Source organism: Mesoplodon bidens (assembly GCF_964165515.1).
Source record: "Mesoplodon bidens genome assembly, contig: HAP1_SCAFFOLD_210, whole genome shotgun sequence".
NCBI classification, from domain to species: Eukaryota; Metazoa; Chordata; class Mammalia; order Artiodactyla; family Ziphiidae; genus Mesoplodon; species Mesoplodon bidens.
Genome location: NW_027671695.1, coordinates 735,208 through 762,881, shown reverse-complemented (window position 1 = coordinate 762,881; position 27,674 = coordinate 735,208). Strand labels below are relative to the sequence as shown.

The window sequence follows — 27,674 nt, the reverse complement described above, 5'->3', positions numbered from 1 at the left end:
TTCCCAAGTTCCCCAACTGACTCCGATAGTCCAGGTTTGGGAATTACATATGTAAACCACCTACAAATGGCTGCAGAGAAGAAACTGTACCTCCAGTTTTTTGTGGATCAGTGGGTGTGCAGGCATGTGGTGTGAGCATGTGTGCTGTGCAATCCAGAAGCACTCGCAGCTCCTCACCCAGTGCTTGCTAAACGCCCGGCGGCCTGGTGACCACACTTCTCAAGCTCATTATCTCATTTAGTACTTTTGAAAGTCCTGTCAGGTAGGGGTTATAATTTGCCAATTTTTACCATTTTCCATTTGAAGAATCTGAGGTTCCCAAAAGTCACTACCCAAGGTCACACTACCAGCGTGTGTCCCCATATGCTGCGTTTTTAACTATTCAGATATCGAAAATACTGACCTGGAAAAGTCTTCTTCTGCCAAAACGGAACACAGGAAGCTTTCAGCTTATAAAATTTACTTTGGACATAAGATGGAGGAACACCCCTTTAGAAAGGAAAAGGTGTCAAAAAGTTAGTGGCAGTTTAAAAATTAATCATTTCAGTCCTGTGTACTAAGTGCATTGATTGAGGGGTGGTCTACAGACCTAAGCAGCTTTCTTAATCCTCATGTCTACACATGTGAGAAAAATAAGACACGTATGAAAAGCTATTGTTCATCTGGTTAAACACACACACACAAAAGGAAGAAAAACAGAAGTACAACAACACGGATTCTGTCTAAACTAGAATAATCTAAACTACCAGTTGAGAAGACAAGGTGTAACACTAGCTCACAGGGGCTGATGCTAACATTGTCTTCAGCCCCACCCTGAGGGCTCTCCGCAGAGCAACAAATAACGCTCACGACCACTCTGTGTGGGGCCTCCTATGCTTATCCCTCGTTTTGGAGATGGGGAACCCAAGAGAAGATGCCCAAGATCTTACAGTGAATAGGGGGGAAGGGCTGGGACTTCAATTGGGTCCACTCCAAATTCTACTTTTTTCTTTCTTTTTTTTTGATATCAGTGTTTTTTAATGGAAGTATAGTTAATTTATAATGTGTTAGTTTCAAGGGTACAGCAGAAAGATTCAGTTGTACATATATATATATATATATATATATATATATATATATATATAATTTTTTCAGATTTTTTTCCATTATAGATTATTACAAGATATTGAGTATAGTTCCCTGTGCTATACAGTAGGTCCTTATTGTTTATGTATTTTACATACTGTAGTGTGTATATGTTAATCCAAGCCTCCTAAGTTATCCCCCTACCTCCCGCCCGCTAACCCTTTGGTAACCATAAGTCTGTTCTCTATGTCTGTGAGTCTATTTGTGTTTTGTAAGTAAGTTCATTTGTATCAGTTTTTTAAAGATTCCACATATAATTGATATCCTATGCTATTTGTCTTTCTCTGTGTGGCTTATTTCACTTAGTATGATCATCTCTAGGTCCATCCGTGTTGCTGCCAATGGCAACATTTCACAAATCCTACACTCTTAACCACTACCTTCAGGCTAACTATATATTTGTCACAATGCAAAAGCAGGGGTCTGGATTTTTTACTTTACAAAGCTAAATAAAGTGGATGCTTACGATATTCTGGTGAGTCAAATCCACTTTTCATTTACAATAAGTAGGACGGAAACAACCACATCTTAAATATTTTTTTAAAGTGAAAATCACTAACTTCACTTCCTGGGCACTCATTTCCTAAGCCACAAAAGCGTGGCATATTTGTTTCAGTAATTAATTAATCTAGTTGTTATATGATTAGTGGGAATAACTGGATCTGCTAGGTATGTGGAAGTACAAGATGGCTGGGCTCTCTCTGCCTCTTCATGGCAGCAGCTGCCCGCCGCGTGTGCATGGCATGACACGCACTGTCTCCTTGCTGTCGTCCTCATCACGGTGCTGTTACAATGCTGCGCAGATGAGGAAACCGTGACGCAGAGGCAAGTGAGGGAATGACCTGCCCAAGGCTGGCTAAATTAGGAGCAGAGTCCCAGGACTTGACGCCCGGTCCACCTGACTGCAAAGCCCAAGATCTAGGGCATCTATGCCTTCCCTCTTCCCACAGCGCCCCACACACAGGTTGTTCTGCAGATCAAAGCTCAGGCTTCAAGAAGTAACAATAACTGACCTGGACATTTTCAAACGAAGTAGGTGTTACATCTCATTACGTGGAGATGCTTTCTTTAAAATCCTGCATAAACAATTCACAAGGGAGGCTTAACGAACCTGAAGAGATCGAACTTCTAATTTAATTATTTTCACTGTTTTAATTCGTTATTAAAACTTTGAGGATGTACTATTTCCAATGGTATTTGACTGGATGCCATGATGTCTGTTTTACAGCTTTGAGATTTCTAAACCTTAACCAGAACAATCAATATTTAAGTATATAATTCTACTTAAAATCATTAAAAACCCATTTTAATTTAAGAAATGTGATCTGAGGCAATGTCACAAGATACACAAACATTTATTGGAAAAGTCAGATTTTTCAAAAGGGGTTTGATATTACAAAGGGAGGGAGCTGTCGACATGAATACTTCTTAGGATGGGAGTTGGTGGGGTACACAGCAGGACAGCCTTCCTTCAAAGCCCCTAACACCCTCCCCTCTCAGGGACCCACACCCAAGAGCTGGTGCCCCACCCCTGAGACGAGCTAGAAGAGGAAAGGGTTTGGAACCATGGGCATGTGTCTGTGACTCCCAACAGGGCCTGCCACGAAAAGATTCCAATTCTCCAAGTTAAAAAAAAAGGACTGATTGTTCTTTGTCCATAATCCCAAGGTGTAAATAACTAACCAGCAGAACCAGTTTACACCCTTCCTAATGGATCAGTGACAACCTCACGCCAGCAGCCACGTTTCTGAAAGGCAGCCAGGTTGTGGCAGCCCTGTTCCCCTCAGCACCCTTCCCGAACTAAAGGCCAGACAGTCCCTCAACATCCCCACCTCCCAAAGCCCACCAACCCCTGAGCCCTGTGATGCTCAACAGTTTGCATTGCTTAGAGGGACTGTGCTTTGCCAGCCAGCTCTCTGTTGCTTGGCCAGCAGTGAACTCAGGTCTTCAGAGTGATGGCCTCTCCTCCAGTGGCAGGAACTGATTGAAAATGCAAGGACCATAGCAATGAAGACAGACAGTGACAACCGATGAAATCTCACTCCTCAGAGGAGAAATGCAAAGGAACAGCACACCGAAACCACTGAGGCAAATCCGAAGAGGAACAGGAGCTTGATGTGGTCTCAAAATATCTCCCCGTGGCCGTTTCTTTTCACCAAGAGAAAAACTTACTTTTCTACAGTGGGGCAGTGTGGCAGAGGCCGCCAGAGCCAGGGGATCAAAATCAGAACCACATGCCTCATGATGGGATGTGACATGGTGACACAAACACAGCCTCCCCCGTGACTGATTCCCGTGTAAAATACAAAACCCGAATCTAACAGTGAAGAAGCGTCTGACAAACTCCCCAGCTGAGGCAAGTTCTCCACAATGACTAGCCTGTATTTTCCCACAATTTCAACATCGTAGAAGACAAAGACATTAACAGATACACACTACTGTATATAGAATAGATAAACAACAAGGACCTAGTGTATAGCACAGGGGACTATATTCAATATCTTGTAATAACCTATAACGGAGGGACTTCCCTGGTGGTGCAGTGGCTAAGAATCTGCCTGCCACTGCAGGGGACATGGGTTCGAGCCCTGGTCCAGGAAGATCCCACATGCCGCAGAGCAACTAAGCCTGTGCACCACAACTACTGAGCCTGTGCTCTAGAGCCCACGAGCCACAACTACTGAGCCCACACGCCTAGAACCCGTGCTCCTCAACAAGAGAAGCCACCGTAATGAAAAGCCCGCGAGCCGCAATGAAGAGTAGCCCCTGCTCGCCCCAACTAGAGAAAGCCCACGCGCAGCAATGAAGACCCATCACAGCCAAAATTAAATAAATAAGATAATAAATATATTTGAAAAAATCTATAACAGAAATCATTTTGCTGTACACCTGAAACATTGTAAATCAACTATACTCCAATAATTAAAAAAAAGAAAAGAAAAGGCAGAACAACTCTGCTGTTTAGAAGACTCTAAGGAGACAGATCCTGGACTGGATCTTAAATCAGGGGGAAAGTGTTATAAAGGACAGGACTGGGACGCTGGGTGAAATTTGCATGGGGGCTGTGTTTTAGACAATAGTAGTGCATCAGTGTCAGGTGCCCTCAGTACGATCACTGTGCTGATGCAGAATAACAGCCTTGCTGAGGACATGGCGTCCACCACTAACACTGAAACGGTTAAGGGAAAGAATTCTATTCCCTTGTAGAAGGGAGCGGGAAAGGGAGGGATGATAAAGTCAATGTGGCAAATGGTAAAAGGCTAATTATGGGCAAAAGGACCATGGGTTCTTCATCACAGTCATAGCTGGTGTGCTCCATGAAGCTTTTAAGAGACTCTGCACACATTTCATTCACTCTTCTCAGGTGTCTTGGGGTGGAGGTGGTGGTTGGAGCGGAGGGAGGACTGGTCTGATTTACCTGGTCTGGTACGTAGACAGGGTGTTCCCAATACATATATACACAAATACAATTTATAGATGAGTTCCATAAGCAGCAGGAATCTCAGTCCTGTTCTTCAAATCTGAGAGGCATTTATTAGAACTCCTCTCTGATTTTTTCATTAGATTAATATTAAACAAATGGCCTTACCCTATGGTGCTAGCAAGATCTTCCCAGTCTATTTCATTAACATCTTCCACATTTATTTCATTCAACCTATGAGAAAAAATAAAAATTAAGTTTTCAAGCCAAAAATCAACAGGATCCACATCTTCATGGGCTCACAGAATATTAAGAGCTGGAAGGCCTCAGCGTGTTCACCCCTGCTCCAGCTCCCCTGTTACACAGGCCCAGTGTCACTGGCATGCTAACCCAAGGTCAGCCCAAGGTCTTGGGCTGAGCTACAGACCAAAAAATCACCCTTCCTCCTCCTGAGCCCTTTGCATCTCCCACCAAGCCTAGTAAAAAACACAACTTCACAAGGAACTATATTAAATATGCTGTGATAAACCATAATAGAAAAGAATGAAATATGAAAAAGAATATATATATGTATAACTGAGTCACTTTGCTGTATAGCAAAGGTTAAACACAACATTGTAAATCAACTATACTTCAATTAAAAAAAAAAAAAAACACAGGGACTTCCCTGGTGGCACAGTGGTTAAGACTCCACACTCCCAATGCAGGGCGCACGGGTTCGATCCCTGGTCAGGGAACTAGATCCCACATGTATGCCACAACTAAGAGTCTGCATGCCACAACTAATGAACCTGCCTGCTGCAACTAAGACACGGCACAACCAAATAAATAAATACAATATTAAAAACCAACCAACCAAACAAACAAAAACACAACTTCACCATTCAATGTAGACACACAAGAGTAGTATACATGTGTACTCAGCACTTACTAAGTGACAAACACTGGGTTAAGACCTTGATACCCACTAATCCATTTACCCTCAACACCACCTGATGAAGCTAGGGGATTATGTCCTTTCCACAGGCCAGGAATCAGGGTTGAGAGCTCGGGTCATTGGCTCAAGGTTTCATGACTCATAGGTGGTACCCACATTGGAACCCAGGCCTGCCTGACGTGAGATGCCCTCCTTGGCTCTGCTAGTCTCTGCTGTCTCTGGTAGAGGAGAAAAACCCCAGCCAGGCCAGCGTGGAGAACGAGGAAGCCCACCAATGAAGGAGAAGCAGGCTTCCTGACAGAGCGCAAGAATAATGAAGCTGGACAGGGCGGCCAGAATCCAAAGGTTTCTTCTGCTCTTTGCTGTTCCTCATTGGACATGAGGCCAGGTCCACTAGACTCGCAGTCTTTGTAAAACAGTTCTGTGTCTCCCTGTCGATCAGGGGAGGGAGGACTCTGCACGGACCAGGAACTCAAAGACAAAAGTAAAGACCAAGCAGCAGTGACGCCAACTAATGCATGCTAGAGAGCAGTAGGGCTCGGCCTGAAGTATTTACCTCCATTTTCCAATGGACAGAAGTAAGCAATGTCTATGTGAAAGCCTTAAAGACTCAAAGAGCTATGTTTATTGAGTGCATGCTACGTTTTGCATGCATTATTTCATTTCTTCGGCCAATAACACTAAGAGGCAGGTACTGTTATTATCATCCTCATTTAAGATGAACAAACCAAGAACTAGAAAGGCAGGAAACACATCCAAGGTCATGCACGTAGAAAGTGCTGGAACAGGAATATGAACCGTGGTAATCTTACTGCAGATTCTGCTGTTTAACAATTACTCTTTGGCTAGAGAGGAAAACGGGTAAAATATCGTCACTTTCTATTTCTGTACCTTTCAATGAGGTTGATCTTGGCCTGTAGGGCATTAAGTCCCCGGTATACGTCCCGACCATTTGTCCTCTTCTTGGTTAGAATTTCCGTCCTACATTGAAAGAAAGAAAAACAGTTTATTTTCGGGGTAAAGTTTCCATTAAAATGTCCTTTGTTTTCCTCATTTAAATTGTCCTTATTCAGAACCACTTTATAACTTTTGCAACTCATCACAGCTAAGATTTACCACCATCAAGAATATACCTTTTTAAAAGTTTTTTAAAGTGGGAGAGGGTAAATAAAGAGATAGAAAGTTGATGGTTATTGAAAATGAGTGATGGATACAAGGAGTTCTAAGTTGGTGTGTGTTACACAATTTCCATAATAAACAGTATAATAAAAGGGAGGAAAAAAAAAGAATAAGCCTGCTTGCAGGTGCTAAAGGATGCTGTGTAGACTCAATTTATTTTTGCTTGTTTATCAAACAGAGAGATATTGCTCTTATTACCATTATAGCTGCTGAAACACCAAACTACACAGATTTACTAAAGTGATCAATGACTCCATGATTCCTCTAAGGCCCCAAGTTCAAGGCTGAGGGAAAGGGTTCCCTGAAGTTCCTAATGAGAGAAGCAGCCCAATTAAAAATATTTAAAAAGTGCTTCTCTTGAAGAGTGAAATCTGTCACAATCTGATGGACAGATCATGAGCTGTGACATTTACTTTCTTGAGCAGGGAGGTACATGAGGCACACACAGAGAAACTGAGAGTTTTTACTAATAGCCGCCCATGTTCACTGGTTTGAAATGTACCCGCTGATGCCATTTCAATGTTTCATGAAGTAAACCTATGCTCAGCATTCAAGTTTCCTACTTTTTTCTTCAAATTAAAAAAGAACCCTTGCATGTTATTTAATTATGCTGATTCTGAAGCACGGCTCCCCTTCATCATTTCCTTTTTAAGACACTGACATATCATCTTCCAACCGAGGCTTTATAACCCACTCCTTTTTTAAAAGTAATTAATTAATTAATTAATTATTTTTGGCTGTGTTGGGTCTTCATTGCTGAACGTGGGCTTTCTTTAGTTGTGGCGAGCAGGGGCTACTCTTCATTGCGGTGCATGGGCTTCTCATTGCAGTGGCCTCTCTTGTCGCAGAGCACGGGCTCTAGGCAGGTGGGCTTCAGTAGTTGTGGCACACAGGCTCAGTAGTTATGGCTCACAGGCTCTAGAGTGCAGGCTCAGTAGTTGTGGCACACGGGCTTAGTTGCTCCACGGCATGTGGGATCTTACCAGGCCAGGGATCGAACCCGTGTCCCCTCCATTGGCAGGCGGATTCTTAACCACTGCACCACCAGGGAAGCCCCCACTCCTTTTTTTTTTTTTTTTTTTTTTTTTTCGGTACGCAGGCCTCTCACTGTTGTGGCCTCTCCCGTTGCAGAGCACAGGTTCTGGATGCACAGGCTCAGCAGCCATGGCTCACAGGCCTAGCCGCTCCGCGGCATGTGGGATCTTCCTGGACCAGGGCACGAACCCATGTCCCCTGCATCGGCAGGCAAACTCTCAACCACTGCACCACCAGAGAAGTCCCCACTCCTTTTTTTAAGCCTAAGATATAGGGGTAGAAAGGGCTCTGGTTCCTCCATATTACACACTTCCCCCCCAAAACATTATCTGTCCTTATTTCCTGAGGGTAGTCTTCTAGTAAGATAAATATTCTACAGCAGAACTGTAAGGTATATAAACAATACTCAGTATAATCTAGCAGTTTGCTTTTAACGTACAACATGCCCACTCTGGATTTCATTCTTCTTTAATGGTCAAGATGACGGAGCCCCCTTTATGCAGGATGATGGAGCCCCGTTTATACAGGAGACCTGGGTCGTGGGCTGTAGAACCACTGCTTCAAGCTGTCATGTTGCAGCTGAAAGTTAGCTCGGAATCCCTCCAGGGCTGGGAAAAGCTACGTTGGGCAAAGAACATGCAGCAGCATCTGGACCGAAACTACTTCTTCATGATGGATGTACCTAAAGATGTTCTAGGATGAAAGAGTATGACTGCCCTGCTTTGGATGAAGACAGAGGAACTGCTGAATTAGAAAGCACAAGTAAAAAGGTGGAGGTATTACTGATCACTACACTTGTGATTTCCCTCCTAAATATCCAGACGTTAATTTTGTATTTCTTTCATGCTATAAATAGGTAACAATCTTGTTTTATGAAGAAAGGGACAGAGTGAAGAAATCAGAAGTCAATATTCAATATTAAAAAGATTCAAGTTCTGTTTACAAAACAGAAACAGACTCACAGATACAGAAAACAAACTTATGGTTACCAAAGGGGAAAGGGGGCAGGAATAAATTTGAAATTGCAGATTAGCAGATACAAACTACTATATATAAAATAGATAAACAACAAGGTCCTACTGTACAGCACAGGAAACTGTATTCACTATCTTGTAATAAGTTACATTGGAAAAGAATCAAAAAAAATAATATATATGCACAACTGAATCACTTAGTACACCAGAAACTAACACAACATTGTAAATCAACTCTACTTCAATTAAATAAATAAATAAATAGAATAAAAAGGTCCAAGTTCTTTATGAAGAAGCCACACAATGAATCAGGGGTGGTTAAATGCTAACTTAAATCAGCTTTCGATATTGAAGTGCTTGGAGCAGCGGATTAGAGAGGATCATTCTTGACCTACTGTGAGGCTTTCCACGTGGTCGTTACAGATATTCTTAGTAACCTCAGCAGTCCACCCCTCTCCGGAAGTTGCTGAGAGAGGGGCAGGGAATGCTTCTTGTTGAAATTTATGTAAGAAGCCTCAAACTTACCACTTACTTTGACACTGCATCCAATTCCTGGTTTCCACTTTTGCCTCCACTTCTACCCAGGATATGCCTTTGTACAGTTTTTCCCAAACAACTGACAGGCGACCTTCAGGATTCTCTTGGAGTTTAGAATCCATCTCGTTTAGCTCCTGGGGAGACATTTCCTTTAGAATCACTTCTTCAACAGCCTTGATTAGTTTCTGGGTGTCCGTCTTGCTCCAAGCACCATGATTTCTTTCTGTTGACATAAAAGGATGGTCTTGAAGTTGCTCATCTATTTGCTTTCAAACACAATATTAACAACAAAATGATGATGAGGGGTATCTGTCATTTGACATCTCTCCAAACCCACAGAAGCTACAACACCAAGAGTGAACCCTAATGTGGACTGTGGACTCTGGGGGGTTAAGATGTGTCAAGGTAGCTTCACGGATTGTAACAAATGGACCACTCTGCTGGGGGGTGTTGAGAATGGGGGTGTGCCGTGCATGTGTAGGGCAGGAGATAAGTAGGAAGTCTTTGTACCTTCCTCTCACTTTACCTGTGAACCCAAAACTGCTCTAGAAAAATAGTCTTTTTTTTCCCTTAATTTATTTATTTTCTTTATTTTTTTGGCTGTGTTGGGTCTTAGTTGCGGCACATGAGATCTTTGTTGAAGCACGTGGGATCTTTTGTTGCAGCGCAGGCTCTTTGTTATGGTGCACGGACTTCTCTCTAGTTGTGGCGTGTGAATTTTCTCCCTCTAGTTGTGGTGCATGGCCCCTGTAGTTTGTGGCATATGGGCTACAGGGTGCGTGAGCTCAGCAGCTGTGGAACACGGGCTTAGCTGCCCCGCGGTATGTGGGATCTTAGTTCCCCGACCAGCGTCCCCTGCATCTGAAGGAGGATTCTTTACCACTGGACCACCAGGGAAGGCCCAAAATAAAGCCTTTATAAACAAAAAGGTAAATCAGACACTTTTCAGAAGACAATGGGCAACATCTCAATTACACAAACATAAAACTATCAGTTATGCACTTCCCTGGTGGTGCAGTGGTTAAGAATCCGCCTGCCAGTTCAGGGGACACAGGTTCGAGCCCTGGTCCAGGAGGTTCCCACATGCCGGGGAGCAACTAAGCCCACGCGCCGCAACTATTAAGTCTGTGCTCTAGAGTCCGCGTGTCAGAACTACTGAGCCCTTATGCCACAACTACTGAAGCCTGCGCACCTAGAGCCCGTGCTCTGCAACAAGAGAAGCCACGGCAATGAGAAGTCCGTACGCCACAACAAAGAGTAACTCCCGCTCGCCACAACTAGAACAAGCTCGCGCGCAGCAATGAAGCCCCAACGCAGCCAAACAAAACAAAACAAAACCAAAAAAACTATCAGTTACATGCAAATCAAAATGAAACTACGAAAGTGGCCAGAGTTTCCTTTTAAGGACCAATCACACTCACACACACATACACACACACACACACATACACAACCAACTGCAAAGAAAAAAAATCCTTTCTTAATGCAATCTTTTTTTTATCTTCGAGAAAGCTGTTCTTCCTGTTTCTAAGAGTAATACCTACTGCAAGAAATTGTGAGGTTCCCAAACATTTAGTGGAAAGAGAATAACCAAACGACTTTCATGTTATATAAATAACTCTCCCCAAGAGTTTCTGGAGTGAAATTAACAGCTACAATGGCGTCACCACAGTACTTGATGAAGGCACCTGTGAATTTCTTTTTTTCTTTCTTTTTTTTACATATTGCACTCATTAAGCTATTTTTTTTAATTAAAAAACATTATTTGGCTGTGTTCGGCCTTAGCTGCAGCACGTAGGACCTTCGTTGTGGCACACAGGTTTCTCTCTAGATGCAGAGTGTGGGCTTAGTTGCTCTGCAGCATGTGGGATCCTAGTTCCCTGACCAGGGATCAAACTCATGCCCTCTGAAGTGGAAAAGTGGATTCTTAACCACTGCACCACCAGGGAAGTCCCAGCACCTGTAAATTCCTAAAGCCAGTCCTTGGTGCAGGGCATCAAAAGCTTCTATGATTCGCTCTTCTTGTCTACATGCTCACAGTCATGCTAAGGAAGAGGCCGCAAGCTGGAAGGCTACAGATATCTTCGATCTGGCCTACAGAATGTTATTGTTACTATTTCCCCAATAACAATTTGGATGAATATTTAAAAATCAAGAGAATCCCAAGAGGGTTTTCCCTGGTAGGGCAGTGGTTAAGAATCCGCCTGCCAACGCAGGGGACACGGGCTCAATCCCTGGTCTGGGAAGATCCCACATGCCATGGAGCAACTAAGCCCATGCACCACAACTACTGAGCCTGCGCTCTAGAGCCCACGAGCCACAACTACTGAGCCCATGTGCCACATCTACTGAGCTTGCGCTCTAGAGTCTGTGCGCCACAACTACTGAAGCCAGCGCGCCTAGAGCCCATGCTCCACAGCAAGAGAAGCCACCACACTGAGAAGCCCGCACACTGCAACAAAGAGTAGCCCCTGCTCACCGCAACTAGAGAAACCCCGCTCACAGCAACGAAGACCCAACACAGCCATAAATAAATAAATAAATAAATAAATAAATAAATAAATTTATTTTAAAAAAGAGAGTCCCAAGAAAAAAAAGATCTTGATTTCACACACACGTGCAAATCCAGATGTTTGCTTTACTTCTTGGAAACTGGCAGAATTGGCTGTGCTGAGTCTTCGCGTGGCACCGGTGGCCAGAGTTGGTGGCACAAAAGGCGTGGTCTCCACCACCTCAGAGTTTACCACGTGCGGACATGCAGACGCCTTGCTGGGACCCGCTGCACGGCTCTGCCTGCAGGGCCGGAGCATGTGAGCCTCTGGGCTGAAGCTAACACCCACTAAGGACTGTCTTCTGAAAGCAACTGGGGACTTTTTAAGGTGAAGAATATAACCAAGGAAGCTTTTTATGAAAGAAGAGAACAGACAAGAGACGACTGACACTGGCTTTGGGAAACGTCCCTGACTAACAGGCCCTCCCTTTGATGGTTTCCCTGGTCACCTGGGGGAAAGGACCTTGGTGGCCCAGGTTCTCCTGCCCACCGGCTGAGTGGGTTTCAGTTTACCTGGCAGTTGGAGTCACACTGAAAGCTACTGACATAACGTGTGGCAGAAATCAGTCTGGTGAATAAAGGCTGCATCAATATGCATGAAGAAATAAATGAATCAGTAAGAGAATGGCTGAAAGAGTGATGACTCTCTCAGAAGACAGGCCTGCAGTGATGCCTGGGCCCTGGGCCACTGTGGGCTGATTTGTTCACCAAAGTGGGCTCTAGAGACCACGACTTACAACTGCTGATCTGGGAGAACTTCAGGGCCACAGAGAGGCTACTTCCAGACATCATCTCGCCAATCTTTCTCCAGTCGTTTCCATGGAGGGACTGGTATATCTTTAGCTTCTCGGTATCTCCTTTGCTATACCTTAGAGGAAGGGAAAACAGATCACAGCTAAGCGTTAACCACAAGCTTAAAACCACTATTCTCACTGCAGCACGCTGCGACGCTGGGAGAAGCTGTATAGGGCGGGCTGTCAGGAAACCTGCTCAGCGCAGTCCTACCAAGGTCCTGAGCCCAGATACTTCCTGTCTCGGCATCACAACCATGAGCATCCTGTAAGTCAGTCACCGCAGTCCCTGGCTCACTTACACAGAGGCCAGGACAAATAATCTGATCATGCTATTCCCCAGCCAAATCCATAAAGGCTTCACACAATAAAACCCAAACTTCTGACTGTGCCTGCAAAGCTCGGTGCTCCCTAAGTTCAACCCTATTGGCCTTATCGGCCTTTCTCACCTCGAAGCCTCTGGACCTGTGTTGGGAATGGCCTCCCTCCACCGCTGGAAAGCTCCTGCAAGCTCTTCAGAAGCAGCTTAAATGGTGCATCTTCAGAGAGGGCTTCCCTGACCACCTGGTTGGAGGTGTCCTGCTGTCCTCTCCCACAGGACACTCTGCTGCTCTCTCACTGCCCCCATCACCACTGGCAACTGTACGCTCGTGGCTTCCCTGGTTTATCTGACCCGTCGTCTAGGCCACCACTGGCCAATGGAAATATGAGCCACAGATGTCATTTAGAATTTTCTAGTGGTCAGGTGAAAATTAATTTTATTAATTTTTTTAAAGATAATTTATTGGCTCAGGCAATTGAAAAGTCCAGATACAAGTGGGCCCTAGGGTGAGCTTAATCCAGGAGCTCAGTCAAATCACCAAGGACCACTTTCCACCATTCCACTCTGCCTTCCATGTGTTTGGGGGTTTTATTTAGCGGCAGCATGCGGCATGTGGGATCTTAGTTCCCCAACCAAGGATCAAACCCACACCCCCTGCAGTGGAAGCACGGAGTCTTAACCACTGGACAACCAAGGAAGTCCCTAATTTTATTTAGTTTTAATGAATTAATAACATATCTTGTTTAACTCAATATACTAAAAATGCAGCCATTTCAACATGTAATCCGAACCTAAAAGTATGAATGAGATACTTTACACTCTCTTCTCCACACCAAGCCTTCTAAGTCCATTGTATACTTCACTCTTCAGCGCATCTCAGCTTGGACTAACCATAGTTCAAGTGCTCCATGGCCACATGAGGCTGGTGGTCACATGGATGGACAGCACAGCTCTGGAGGGGAAGTCCTCGGAGGGTGGGGACCCTGTCAGTTTTCTACACTTTGGAACCCGGTAATGCTTGACAGACAACAGATGCTCAATAAAGATGAGACAGGGACTTCCCTGGTGGCGCGGTGGTTAAGAACCTGCCTGCAAATGCAGGGGACATGGGTTCGATCCCTGGTCTGGGAAAATCCCACATGCTGTGGAGCAACTAAGCCTGTGCGCCACAACTACTGAGCCTGAGAGCCACAACTACTGAAGCCCGTGCGCCTAGAGCCCATGCTCCACAACAAGAGAAGCCACCGCCATGACAAGCCCACAAACTGCAACGAAGAGTAGGCCCTGCTCGCCACCACCAGAAAAAGCCCGTGCGCAACAACAAAGACCGAACACAGACAAAAATAAAAGATGTGACAGATGCCTTAGCACAAATCGGTCACAGTTTAAGGAAGTTAAGAGGCAGCAATCCCACATAAAAGCAAATACATTAAAAGAAAAGAACTAAAGTGCACTATAATATATGCAGATTTTGAGATTAAACATCTTAAATGTTTAAGGGGAAAAAAGCCATCATTATGACATTTTATAATTCCTTTTTGGTGGGAAGGAAGAGGGGTCAGAAGTGGTAGTTTATGTTATTACTAATGCAACACAAAAGCAGCCCTAATAAAATACTAACCATTTCTAATGAGGATGATCCACAACTACCGGGGGACAGTAAGATCCTAGCATTCTCAGAAATGGATCTAAAATGCAGAGCATGGTGAACAGAGATGCGAAATCCTTCACCATTAAGAATCAAGCTTTTTAGCAGTTTCCTTTATAAGGCAAGCAGGGTCTTCCTGAGATTTAAAACAAGACTTAAAAGTACCCTTGAAGCAACAAAAAAGAGGACATGAGAGAAAAACAGAGTGTACGAAAATGAGGAAACAGGTGTACTGACCTCCATGGCCCCTTGGAGCCTTACAATTCTTTGATTTTTGACTTTCTATGGTTTTTTCACTTAAGAGTTCCTTAAGTTGGAAACATACTTTAAGGGTAAATGGTCAGCACAACACAAGTAATATGGTACCAGTGAATGAACTTTATTATCAGAATGACAGACCTTCATTATTTGAAAAATGCCATTTCCCACAGTGATGTAACAGGTAGAAAAACAGGTTACCTCACTCATTTACCAAAAGCATCATTTTGGTCCCACTTAAAATGTCACCCTTAGTGAATTTCCTTAAAGTACATGGCGGGGGCTTGGGAAAAAGAGAGGGCAGGTTTCAGTCTGTGTGGAGGCGCCTTTCCTCTACTTCCGGTTTATTTCTTTTGGTAAAAATTTTTAAAAAGAAGCCGAGGTCATATCAATGTTACGTTCTGATAGTACCTATGTCCTGATTCAAGATCACGGCGCTCAGTAGGACCCAACTGGCCGTGACAGATTCACTCCATCTGCCTCCTGGAAGTGAGATCAGTAGTTGAGCCCTAGGTGGCTGTCTGGGCCCTCAAGGGTAGGAGCTGATGCTTTCTCCCTCATCCCTTTGTCCTTAAGCAGAGTGCTTACCCACCACTGACGCTCAGTCTACATTTGATTTATTTGGAATGTTGGAAACAGAACATAATTGGGTATTTTATTTAGGAAAAAAGGGAGGACAGAAAGGCTACCGCCACATGAAGCTCTGCATTGATGTTACCGAATCACACTTAAATGACCTCACACAAATGCTCACCCCCACCTTCAAATATTTACTGAAAACCCAAAGCACTGGGCTCAGTGCTGAAGGGCACACATCACACTGAGAAGGAACGTCTGGGTTCGCAAGGAGCTTACAACTTAGGAGACTGCCGAGAAAACTGCACAGGTGACGCTAAGAGGCAGCGCGTGGAGAATGCTACAATTGACAGCATAAAGTAAAAGCCAGGGATTTAGAAAGGGGAAGATGACAGAAGATTTATTCAAGAGGTGGAAACTGAAAGGGACTTTGGAGACATACACCTGACGGCACATCTGGTTTCACACACGAAACTCTTCACGATTTTGTTGTGTACGTTTTGATTTACAGTATCAGCAAAGACTAGAGAAATGCTCTGCTCAAGTTTTTTCTTACCTGCCTTTGTAATTGTTGACATCAAACATCTTCTTTGCTCGACAGTATATGAGTTTCCAGGGCCAGGCAATGCCCTTACCTAAAGTCGGAAGAGAGGTGGTCAGAGGGACAACCGGAGCGTGGCATGAAACACAGTCGCAATTATAAAAGAAACCCAGAAGGGCCCCTTTTTACAGCACACGCTATCCTAGACCCCAGGTGGAGGGTGCGGTTTCCTATGTCCTGCAGAAAGCCGTCTTGGGGAGCAGATATACAAAATCCCCAGTTTCCGTGGCCATCTCTGGAAACTAGATGCTTAGTATGTAGGGGCTCTAGCTTCTGTTCTGCTAAATTCACGGAAAAGACCCTTATTAGGCAAAGAGCTTTTACCGTAATCTGGAGGTGGAGGACACACTCCAGCAGCTCCCCATAAGATAAACAAAAAAACTTTGCAATTGAATAAGCTTCTTCCTGCTTTGCCACTCTAAAGATGAAAGGATCCCCCAGCAGGGGCTCACTGTTCTGTTTTCCTTTGTGCATTTCACCTAAGAAATTATCCTCTTTAAATTCAAGAGAGATTTTTTTTCCAGTCCAAACCTACATTGCTTCGTGACCTTCTAACTTCCCCAGGATACCTCCAAGAGGAGGGTTCCAGCTCAAAGCGCAAAAATGGCTCTACTTAAAAAAACGTCTGAGACTCTGGTGTATACCAGAGTACTTTGTGCAGTGTATGCAAAAAATACACAATAGAGGTCAAGAAGAGAAACCAAAACCGTAATTGTTACCAAGTAGGAAAGCTGGAAGCTGATCATCTAATTTGTTAGAAAATCTGTAAAAGCACTATCCTTGGGAGACGTGAACACATTCCAAATCCCTGAACGTATAGGCTGGCAATAAAAATACTATTAACGTAGCAGCGGCTAACATGCACTGCATGTACTGGACGGGCCAGGCATTGTGTTCAATACTCACCATGGTTATCTGTGCAAGGCTGGAAGGCTGCAGATGGTCAAAGAGGCCACAGTTCTAAACTTACCAACGTGCAATCTAAACGAGTACTTTCTTTTTAAGTCGGTGATTAGAGATTTCTCCTCTGGGTATCTGTCTGTGTACAGCAGCTTGTCTGCATTCTCGATTCCTGTCAGAGACAGAAATTCTCGCACATTTTTCTCTAACTGCTTATTTTCCTTCACGGAAATCTTGCCAAATTTAATAGCGACACCTAGGATTTGGGGAAGGAGAAAAAGGTACACAACTGTCAACAATGAATGAAAGCGAACCACCGTTTTGTCTTTAGCAATCACAACAGCACCCGTCAGCTCCTCCCCACCTATCGGGGAGCAGCCCCTGCTTGTGCCCTTGACATTGGCTCTCCTGCAGAGTTCGGCCAAAGCCACACTGTCCTCCCAAAGTCTTCCCTGGCCATCCTACTCCAATGTGACCTTTCTTGTGTCATCAATTCCTTTTTACACAGTTATTTAAGAAATAAATTAACAGTAATAGATATTCATTAAAAATTCAAACAGTGTTGAAATAAAAGTTTAAAAGAAGCGCCCCCCCCCCCACTTCACTATCCTCTGCCCCTCCTCCCCCCAAGGCAGTGCTGGGAACTGGGTGGCACAAACATGAACATGTATATTCTCTACGAATATATGTTGGGGGGAGGTGGGGACAATGTCACTGCAATTTACGTTCTATTCCTCGTCATAACTCAAAGCACTCAAGTCTCCTTATTATTGACTGCATTACACAGTACATTTTCCTAATCTTAAACTTATTTTAAAAATCTTTTATCACTTGCAGTACACAACCTTACATTTGTAGTTCATTCTGAAACCCAATAAGCTTTCTGGGAGGTTCTTGTAACACAGTGAAATCAAGAAGGAGACCAAGCTGGGTGTTGCCTGAAGCCATGCCCACTACAACCAGCTCACCCTCAAATTAATATCCTTGAAATTACACCTCATCAAAGCTGATGATGTTGATATGCGTGTTTTAATTTGATTTCACTTGTGCCCCCCTCCCAGTGTCTCAACCACTTAACCTCCTCCCCCTCTTCTTCCGGGCTTGATCTTCTAGTCTGTGGATCACCTGGATCCATTAGTCCCGTTTTTCCTCGCCTCCCCTACCAGAAGTTGGGCACAGAGGAGGAAAACTAGTGCACTTCAGTTTGGTAATTTTACAGTGCAGATAATGATTCTGGAAGGAGATAAAGCTGAAAGTAGCTAAGGGATGCTCTTTGTGAATCTATAAATATGAACCACTCACAAAAGAAAGTCAGGGCTAGTTACGCATATAGAAAAGTTCAACAAATATTCAAGTCCCACAAGCTTACCCTGGGCTTTAAATTCTTTAAAGCGTCCCAAGTCATCCCGATATATTCACTTAATTGTAGTGGCAGCCCTCTCCTTGATATCAGGGAGGAACTCCTGGAGCTGCCTCACAGTGGAATCCAAATCCACGTCTGAATTATCTGAATCTCTCGAATCTTCAGATAAATATTTCGTTTCAGGATCTTTAGCCGACTCCAAATTGCTTTCTTCTTCATTTGTGGGTTCTAATCTAAGGAGAAAAACTGGATTGATTAACACTGACAGGTCACGTGCCCTAATGGCTTTCAGATTCTTTCCTTACAGTGACTCTCCCTTTGACTACGACAGCATTAAAGCTGGAAGGGATCTTGGAGTTGATTCCGTCTGTGATGTCTGAACTCTTTAATGTAGCTTTACTAACTTGGATACACCTCAGAGGCTGCCTGGAAGGTAAACATGTCGCCTTAAGCCCTATTTCCACCAGGCATTGCTTATGTTACTATTTCTCAACTGTATTGTTTCAGATATTGACTTCCTCATAAGCTCAGCCCTCTTCTACACCCATGGATACTCAAGACACCTCCCCCCCACCAATGAGTCGTTTTATAATAATGGTTACTAATTAGTTAAGTCAATATTCAGGGTTTACATCGTTACAATTGCTTCCTTGCAGTTAACAATGGCCACATATTTTCCCCTTGGCAGTATAAAGAAAACATAGTCTTCTATGTATCTATCACTAATTCATTCCCACAGACTTTCTGCCAGATGTGCAAAGGTGTTCTCAGCCAAGGGCATCAGCTAACCACCCAGACAGGAAACTGAAACAAAACAAAAACAAAAACAAAACTGTACGCATTTGTCTGAGCAAAGGGTCAACAGCTTTCACAGGTCCACAGCCCCATACAAGTTAAGAACCACAGGCCGAGAACATTCCTGCATCATTATCAGTGATCTAAAAATGTCCCCAAAGAGAGGGCACAGAGGATGATGTGAGTTGGGCCCTCTGCCATTTAACTTCTATGTGAAACTATTTTAAGCCAGGACAATCTAGCAAATGTAAGAACGTCACAGAGTAGAAAAGGGGAGAAAACCTGTCCCAACTCCCAGGAACTGAAATAAAGTGCTTCAAAAAAATTCCTGCATCTACTCATCGGCCAGTATACTTAAATGATAATTATATAAAGAACGATATCTAAGTTTCTTTTATTAGGGAGAACCCTAAGTCAAGTTTTTTTCCTGTTCTGTGGCATTCTAAGTTCTCTGATCCTTTCTCCTCTCTCTGTACATATAGACAAGGTAATTGTGGGGTCTTAAAATTCTTTTTAAACTTATACATAGAATTTCAGGGCTGGAATAATTCTTAGTGAAAACAGACTGTAACTGCCTTATTTTGTACATGAAGAACGCAAAGTACCTGCCAAGTTACTCAGTTAAATGTGCACGACATCCTATACATTCGATGGTCTATCTCTTTATGATTTCTGCCACTTCCTATGGCCGTGCTGAACAAAGAGGTAACGGGCAGACTTCACACCCAAGACGCACACCATCAGAAGGCTCTACACCCACACGTTACCTCTGCACCTCTTCCGAACAGGCCTGGGGTTTCTCCTCTTGTGGCCTGGGTTTCACACTTTCTTCAATCAAGGTACCAGTACCTTCCACTGAATCAAAGCGCGTGTCCTCAGAGCTCGTCCTGAGCACTGAACACTCACCAGCAGGTGCCACGGCAGTATCAACAGAAGATCTTCTCTTCCTTTTCTTAGACTTTTTCTTAAGGCCACTGGACTCCTGATTGCCCCCTGCAGTCCCGACCTCACCAATCACTTGAGATCCCTCTGAGTATATGTTCTCAGCGCTCTCAGGCGCAGGCAAGGCCTCGAATTCCTGGTCACTTGGACGCTTCCTCTTTCTTGTCTTAGACTTGCTTTGATCTGCAGACACTGGTAGTTGTGCGATTTCACCTTCTTGGCCCATGGGAGGCTGGGGTTCCTGCTCTTGGGATTCTGATCTGGGCAGGGTGATGCTTGCACCCAGACTCTCCTGGACAGCATCACAGGACCTGACTTTCCTCCGATGTTTTTTTATGCTTTTTCCCCCGAACTTTATCATGCAGTTCTGACTCATTTTCACGTGACTTAGTAACTAAATGTGCTTCAGGCCCTTTTGTTGACTTTTGCCGCTTGCTTACATCAATGTAAATGACATCGACATGCTTTCTAAAATTCTTGGGTGTGTTCACAATGTTTTCTTTTTTTTTTTAATTCTGTCTCAATTATCCTTTATTTGTAGTTTACCTTGAATTACTCTGGTAACCTATTGAAGTTTTTTTTTTCCCTCCAATTCGCGCTGTCTCGGCGCACGTACGTGTCACCAGCTCTTTTTTTTTTTTTTTTTTTTAATTTATGGCTGTGTTGGGTTGGGTCTTCGTTTCTGTGAGAGGGCTTTCTCCAGTTGTGGCAAGTGGGGGCCACTCCTCATCGCGGTGCGCGGGCCTCTCACTATCGCGGCCTCTCCCGTTGCGGAGCACAGGCTCCAGACGCGCAGGCTCAGCAATTGCGGCTCACGGGGCCAGCCGCTCCGCGGCATGTGGGATCCTCCCAGACCAGGGCTCGAACCCATGTGTCTGGCATTGGCAGGCGGACGCTCAACCACTGCGCCACCAGGGAAGCCCCCACAATGTTTTCTTTATCCACCAGGATGTACACAATACCTGTTTCCTTATAGACTCCCAAAGCACATTTTCCTCTCTTTTTATTCTTTTTCGGTATAGAAGTGGTCTTTTCAGGCTCATCACACATTTCTGATTGTTTCAAAGCAGAAGAAACAAGATGCTGGGCATCCTTTCTCTTTTTTTTTTTACCCTTAGTTATGTCAGCCGGTTTCTTTGCCAGGGAGGAGTCTCTGAATCTTTCATGGGGATGCCTCCCATGTCTCTCCTTATGTACAGAATGCTTGATCTTTTTCTAGACGAAAACTGGAGTGTGGGTTTCCAATCTGCTTGATCCTCCTTCCATTTTACTCCTATAGGGAAACAGAACCACATGGTTTCTTTTTGCAGAGCATTTTAAACATTAGCCTCAGGAGGAAAAAAAAAATCACACAAAAACGAAACTGCAGGACAAATGGCAAGCCTGGAGTCATGATTATAAGTTTTCCATTATTCTAAATGTGTAGCAAGCTCACTGTAATTCACTTGTCTGGTTCCATTGCCTTTATGATATGGAAAAAATATAGTTAATTGAGAACAGTGCTCTGCCATGATCGGGCCCTTGTTCCCCCATGGCCTCATCTTCTACCTCTCCTCTCAAACTCTGTTGCTCCAGCTACACGGGACTATTTTTTTTTTTTCGGTTCCCCAAACATGCTCCAATCCTTTCCCTGGCTTGAGGTCTTATAAATCACGACTCCCTCACTCTGGGCCGCTCTCCGCTGTCTCCTACCCCTCCCTGCCTCCTTTCATCCTTCAGAGCTTGGCTTGAGCATCGCTTCTTCCAGAAAGCTTTAAAAGAATATAAACATTATGATACCATGCATCCTGAGTTAAGACAATATAAATGTTATGATGACGTGTATATTGAGTTAAGAGAATACATACATGATGATGCCATGTATGTTACATTCAAAACACAAAATCGTTTCATGTATCTTTTCTGAATGGATACATATGTAGTAAAACTATGAATAGAGCACGGGGAATATAACTGGTAAATTCAGGGATTAGGGACAAGTAGAGAGCCAGTTACTCTTATATCTTCAATCTTTTATTTCTTAACTGGAGTAACGAGTACAGGGGTATTTGTTATATTTTTGTCTACTCTTATTTGTCTACTCTTTTAAAGTGAACTGAAATAGTTCACTTTCTAAAAAGCAAGGGGCAGAACAAGAATACAGACTCCTTTCACTGAAAAATAAGCATTAAGGACTTCCCTGGTGGCGCAGTGGTTAAGAATCCACCTGCCAGTGCAGGGGACACGGTTTCGAGCCCTAGTCCAGGAAGATGCCACGTGCCACAGAGCAACTAAGCCCTTGCACTACAACTACTGAGCCTCTGCTTTAGAGCCCATGCTCCACAACAAAGAGTAACCCCCCGCTCGCTGCAACTAGAGAAAGCCTGCGGGCAGCAACGTCGACCCCACACAGCCATAAATGGATCAATAAATTTATTTTTAAAAAATACAAGCGTAAAAACAAGCAACTGAAGGATGTAAACATACTGTTTCAAGTATTTACCAAAAAGAGAGAGAGAGAGAGAAAAGAAAGAAACCTTTCCTGACCCTTTGAGCTTGGTCCATTCCCCAAATGCTATACTTTCATAGCAAACTATTTTTCTTTTGTAGCATTTAGCCCAGCTGTGGTTCAGAGCGGGAACATCAAGTATCCACTGACCTCAAACTAGTAGATCGCATCTTTGAGAAAGAGGCTGAATGGGCCTTGTTAGTGTCCAACAAAATGTCCAAGTTCTGCAATAAGTTGGAATGAAGTTTAATAAGGCTCCAATGTCAATTCTTATACAGAGCACGTGCATCCTGGAGTTTAAGTACAGGAATAGAAATGTACTTCACAAAAGACATGGTTAAAAATATAATTTTACAAACACATCTTACAACTCTCCTTGCTCCGTATTGCTTCTGGGTTTCAATTTTTAAGATTTTATTTCTCTGCGACTAAAAGTAATACTAAAGGTAATACGTTTACATGGTTCAAACATCAAAATAATCTGCCCTTATTTTCCCTCCTTTCTCACAGAGAAGGCAGCATCTGTATATTCTGATCTGCATTTTGCTATTTTCACTTAACAACAGATCCTGGAGACCTCTCTGTGTCAGTGGTCTTTCAAGTCTGAATGCTTAAGCACCTTTTCTACCAGAAGGTACCTACTTTCTCCTCGGTAGTCAAGAAACTATAAGAATTGTCTAGCTGGAAGGATGGGGAATAACAAACATATGGACTGATACCTATAAGCCAAAACTACCAGCCTCAGGATCTCACCTCCAACGGAGGCAACAGGAGCTTTGGTTAAGGCCTTCCTACCTGGTGTCACCCAGAGATGCACAGAAACCCCTTCTTAACCCACTTCTTTGCAGCTTCCATCTCCAAGACACGCCCCCTGAGACTGCTCCAGTTAGAGTGCCTATGACCTTAGAGCCACTAAATTCAAGAGATACTTTCCTGGCCCATCTTTCAGGATCTCTCTCTCTCTATCTCTCTCTCTCTCTCTCTCTCTCTCTCTCTTTGGCTGCACCACGTGGCTTGGCGGAATCTTAGTTCCCTGACCAGGGATCGAACCCGTGCCCCCTGCAGTGGAAGCACAGAGTCCTAACCAATGGACCACCAGGGAATTCCCTCAGGATCTCTCAATAACAATGAACAGAGCAGATAATTCCTTTTAGTATTTTTACCTTCCATTAGTTTCTTTCTTTCTTTTTGTAAATACCTTCTATGCTTCTCCTTCTGGTCTCTTGAACTCAGCACCACGTTTTAAATATATAGTCACGTCCCACTAAAACCTTCTTATGGCTTCTCCATTATTCTTTGTAAGTTTATTTATTTTATTTTATTTATTTTTGGCTGTGCTGGGGCTTCGTTGCTGTCTGTGGGCTTTCTCTAGTTGCCGCGAGCGGGGGCTACTCTTCATTGTGGTGTGCAGGCTTCTCATTGCCATGGCTTCTCCTGTGGCAGAGCACGGGCTCTAGGAGCGCAGGCTTCAGTAGTTGTGGCGCACAGGCTTAGCTGTTCTGAGGCATGTGGGATCTTCCCGGGCCAGGGCTCGGACCCGTGTCCCCTACACCGGCAGGTGGATTCTTAACCATTGCACCACCAGGGAAGTCCCTCCATTATTCTTAAAATAAAGTTCCAAATCCTTACAGACCTACCATGCCCTTCATGAGCTAGTCTAGTCCATGCCTACCCCTCCACCGCTCATTTCTCCCTGGGTTTCAGACATCCTGTCTTCTTTCCGTTCCCAGAATACACCGTGATCCTTCTCGTTATCAGGGACTTTACAAAAGCATCTCATTTCCCCAGGAATGCCTTTCCTCCGTTACCTTTCTGCGCTATAACTGGTCTAAGTTTGAAACTCACTTTCTCTCATCACTTCTGGGTCCCGCCTTCTCGTTACAATGTTTCTCAACAATCCAGCTGCTTGCCTACTGCACTTCGCTCCGTTGGGACAGAACCGGCCTCCTAAGGGCTGGGATCTTCTCGTCCGTCTGGCTCCCAAATGATTCCCCGGCATTCGATATGTATGGATATACATTTACTCACACTTATTCGGAACATACCACTTCCCGCCTTTCAGGGACGTGCCCAAGCCTGGTCCCGATCCCCTCCCCACTTTGGGGTGCCCTGGAGACCCTGCTCTGCCCCGAGGTGGGCGTTCCGGGGCTGAGAGGGAGGAACGAACGAGAGGTTCCCGAGTGGAGGGGCCTGGAGCGGCTGCGGAGAAAACAGGCGCCACCCTCATCCCTGGGGACCTGGGCCAAAGGCGGGCCTCCGGGGAGGTGAAGACAGCAGCCACACACCTCTCGGCTCAGACACGCCAACTGGGAAAAAAGCCGGAGCAACTATAAGGCGCTTTCACTTACCTTCCGAACGCGTGGCCACCTGCCTTCCAATCCGGAAGTGCTGGTGTGGCGAAGGCGGAAGTGGGTGTGTCACTTCCGGCCCGCCCCCTTCGGCATCGCCCTGCCGTAGCAGCTCGCTGGCTGTGGGGCTGTGACTCGCGTCGTTTTCTGCCCAATTTGCTCCCGGGCTTGTTGCGAGTGGGGTGGGACAGGGTAGAGCGGGATCCTAAAACTAAGAAAGTGGGACAGAGCCCTTCCGCCGACTTGCTTATTCGTGCATGCATGCCATTTATTCAACAGTTTTTTTTGCTGAGGTCCGTCTGCAGTCTAGGAGTGAACAAGATGCTGAGGGCTAACCTGAGGAAGACAGAAAACAAACTAATCAACCAAGATAATTTCAGATTATCCTCTAAGGAAAATAGATCAGAGTAATGTGATAGGGAGCGACTAGGGACAGTGAGAGCTAGGTTAGATAGTAAGGAAGGCCCTTGGACGAGTGACCGTTGAGTTCTAAATGAAAAGGGTGAACAAAAATCGATGGAAGAGTGTTCCAGGCTGGGAGCAAATCCAGGGGCCCTGAACTTGGTTGCTGCAGGAACTGAAAGAAGGCCAGGGTAGCGGGAGCACCGTGAGTGACGGGGACAGAGGTAAGGGGTGAAGTCAGGGGATGGCAGGGGGTCAGCGGTGTGGAGTCTAATGCATATTGAACTTAGGTGGAGGTTAGAGGTAGAAGAAACCTTGAAGATCTATTCCGATTCTCCCATTTCCACTGAGTCCTGAAGAAACTTAGCTTATGATTAAAAGTAAAGCTTTAAGCAGGCCATCAAGTCGAGGCCAGTATACATGCCACCCAAACTTTTAGTCTTACTGCATAGTGAAGACAATCACACCAGCAAAGAGATTTCTCATGGAATCCTATAACAACCCCCTGTTTTAGGAAATCTTTATTAGGTAATATCAGCCTTACTTTGTGGATGAGAAAACTAGGGCTTCATGTAACTTGTCACAGGGGAACTTATGTGGCCCCAGCTAGGATTCAAACCTGTGATCTTCCTACTACTGCAGTATCCTGCGCCTTGCTGCACCACCTGACTTCCTCTGTGTGAGCTGCCAAGCAGCTTTGATTAAAAAGTGCACAACACGCACTTATGTGAAAGTCTGAAAGTGAAGCAGACTAGAGAAACCATAAAGCGTACATCATACACCTGTCACCACCCAAGGGCCTCTTCAGGCCTTGGATGGACAGTCGGAAGTCTGTCTGATTTGCTCTGGAAAGGCAGTGCTGCTGTTGTCCACTGTTGCTGTGCAAGGCCGTGCAGTGAAGGTTTGTTGTCTGTGCAACTTCTCTGTGGTGAACCCTTTACCCAGAGCCTTGTGGATATTTGCACATTTAATGAAGATGATAATGATGGGTGAATGACGGCACTAAAGGCTGGAACTAGAAGGCAGACTAGGGATCATCCAGGCTAGTGGTTCCCAAAACACTGCACCAATCACTCGGGAAGCTCTTAAAAAGTGCAGATTTCCCACTTTGCATACAGACTGCATACCAGGCACCATTATTGTGACATTGAAATCCATAGACATAATAGCATTGTAGTTCTGTGTGAGACTGTCCTTGTTCTTGGCAGGTACATGTATTTAGGGTCAGATATGATGCTGTCTGCAGATCTTTTCAAAATGGTTTAGCAGTGTGTGTGTGTGCATGTTCACACACACACACAGAAAGTAAACGTGGCAAATACTAAGGACCAGTCAATCTAGGTGAAGTCTATATGGGTTTTCCTTGTACTCTTCTTTCAAAGTTTCCATAGCTTTGAACTTAAAAAAAAAAATCCAAAGGGGAAGAAGGATTAAAATACAGATTCTCAGATCCCATTTCCAGATATTCTGATTCAGTGAATCTGTATTTTTCAACTTCCCTTTTTTCTGTTGCACAAAGTTGGGTACCATTGATTTCATTCAACTCTAGACTTTCCCCCCCTACACATTTCACAGAAGAAAATACCGAGGACCCAAAAGGTGACTAATTTGAGATCACACAGTGGTTTAGCAGTAACATCAGGCTTGGCATGCGGATTTCTATTTCATTCTGAAACACGTAACGCTCTGCCCCGGTGTGTGTGTGTGTGTGTGTGTGTGTGTGTGTGTGTGTGTGTGTGTGTGTGTGTGTGTGTGTGTGTGTGTGTGTGTGTGTGTGTGTGTGTGTGTGTGTGTCGCTGGGAGAAGTGGGAAGGGGCGGCGAGAGGGGTCGTGGTGAGTGGGGGGGTGTATGTGTCTTTGACTTGGAAGTCAAGTGTAGCTGGCCTTCTAGAACTCCGTCGCTTTTAACACAGCCCAGTGGTGATTCTTGGGTTTTTCTCAGGTCTACTTAAGAAAACTCAAAACACGTCCACTGAGGTGGCCGCCAAAAAGTTTCCTGAAAGTAAATCGACCAGCCCTGTTCCAGTGCCATTGGTCTCCTGTCACCATGGAAACGGACGGTTCCATTCTTCCTCAAGGGGTGGTCGTGATTTTCTCTCCTTTTCGAATCCACAGCGCAGAGCCCAGAAGGCGCTCTCAGGAGCCAGAGGGGCTTTTGTAGGTCTTAGTGCTCCTTGCAACGAGGGGGCGGCGCGAGGTGGGCGTGCCTCGCTCCGGAGGGAGCCCGGCGTCTGGTGTCCACCCCGGCGTCCGGGTGGTATGTCCCGGGACTGGCGGAGGGCCCCTCCGAGTTCCGCACCAGCCCCCTACCTGGGAAGGCCGCTCGATCCAGCCGGCTGGTCGACTCGCCACGATCCCCAGGATGCCAGAGGCCAGGACCTCCTGCCACGACCTCACGCGACGGAAGAAGAAGCAGCCGGTGCGCCACACCGTCAGCCAGATCTGCCTGCCCCCGCGGCGGCCCCTGACCGTGGCCGACAT

General features: G+C 44.9%; 1 pseudogene across 1 annotated transcript; it reads right to left on the bottom strand.

Annotated features, from left to right (window-relative positions):
- Positions 1–27,674, bottom strand: LOC308611149 (transcription termination factor 1-like; annotated as a pseudogene). The gene is made up of 11 exons: positions 27,504–27,674; positions 24,792–24,996; positions 19,781–20,454; positions 18,225–18,451; positions 16,926–17,111; positions 15,911–15,989; positions 12,497–12,627; positions 9,197–9,431; positions 6,375–6,464; positions 4,715–4,780; positions 1–489 (listed from the first exon to the last, which is right to left on the bottom strand). The product of its transcript is annotated as a transcription termination factor 1-like (transcript).